The sequence below is a fragment of the Nicotiana attenuata genome, chromosome 6 (genome assembly GCF_001879085.1).
Source record: "Nicotiana attenuata strain UT chromosome 6, NIATTr2, whole genome shotgun sequence".
In the NCBI taxonomy this organism is placed as follows: Eukaryota; Viridiplantae; Streptophyta; class Magnoliopsida; order Solanales; family Solanaceae; genus Nicotiana; species Nicotiana attenuata.
In genome coordinates this window covers 42,680,539-42,682,182 of record NC_031994.1, presented here as the reverse complement: position 1 = coordinate 42,682,182, position 1,644 = coordinate 42,680,539, and positions in this window count along the sequence as shown.

The window sequence follows — 1,644 nt, the reverse complement described above, 5'->3', positions numbered from 1 at the left end:
GATGACTAGTGTGGAGTCGTGCACTATTGGGGATTGTGACTTGGTCCGTCCCGGTTGGTGATTTTACCGAATATTTGACTAAAACTTATTTGCTACCACTATGATTTGGGCTGAATGCCATATTTGGGCTTGGTGCCAATTATTTGAACCCTCGGGGCTTTTTATTGATATTTCCTCACTGTTTTGAATTACTATTTGAACTCAGTCAGGTTATTTTTCACTGTTTTACTACTCAGCCATTTTTACTCGGTTTTGGGACTTAAATGATATTTTAAATGATTTTTTGGGCTGAGGAATACTGTTTTGTTATTGCCCGAGGGGCTTGTGAGTATTTTTGACTGAGTAAGGCCGAGGGCCTATGTTGTGAGGAGACATTGATACTGATTTGAGGCCGAGGGCCTGTGATATGTACGCCACGAGGTGGCTTGAGTGATATGAGGCCGAGGGCCTAGATTTGATGCCACGAGATGGCTTGTTATTGCGCTTGGGCCGTAAGGGGCCCCTCCAGGAGTCTGCACACCCCCAGTGAGCGCGGGTACCCATTGTGATGTGAGATTGAGCCCGAGGGGCTGTTACTGTCGTGAGATATTGCCCGAGGGGTGGATTTGGTGTTTCTGTGCCCGAGGGGCAAATTCCTATTTGTTTACTTTATCATAATTAACTTTTAATTATCTGATTACTGGTTTAAAGAACATTTTCCTGATTTTACTGGTTTACTGAAATTAAATGATTTTTCTGCTTCATTATAGATTGTCGTATGCTTTATGTGTTTTCTTGCTTTCAGTCATTATTTATATTCGTTACTCACAGAGTTGGAGTATTCACTTTACTCCCTGCACCCTGTGTGCAGATTCAGGCGTAGTTGGTTCCGCTCCGGAGTGCTGATTTCCTCCAGTTCCAGGCGGGCCCTTTCAAAGATTACGAGGTAGTTGTTGACATCCGCAGCCCCCGTGTCTCTACTCCTCTATCATTTCTGTTTCCTTACAAATATTTGTAGTAGTTTATGACTTTAGCAGACTGTATTGTGGCTCATAGATGCTCGTGACTTGTGACACCCCGGTTAGGGCTGTGTCGGGTTGGATTTTCTGCATTTTTCTTGACATTTCCGCCATTCAGTATTGTTAAATCATGTTTAGACTATTTTGTGTTGGCTAACTGCTTTAAAAGATGAATTGGGTTTAGCTTGCTGGCCTTGTCTTCACAAAAGGAGCCATCACGACCGGGTCGGGATTTAGGGTTGTGGCACATTGATAACACTGAAATGCACTTCAACCCAAATTTATGAAATTCTTCCAAAATGCTAACTTCCACAATAGGTGCCGAAACGTTCCCGAATCTTCCAAAACCCGATTCGAACATACGCCCAAGTCGGAAATCATCATACAAACCTGCTGGACCCTTCGAATCCTGATTCCGAGGTCGTTTACTCAAAAATCCAATCTTAGTCAATTCTTTCAACTTAATGCTTCCGAAATGAGAATTCTTTTTCCAAATAAACTCCGAACTTCCCGAAATTCAATTCCGACCATGCGTACAAGTCATAATACCTGAAATGAAGCTGCTCATGGCCTCAAACTGCTGAACGACGCGCTAGAGCTCCAAACGACCGGTCGGGTCGTTACGTTCTCTCCCACTTAAACATAC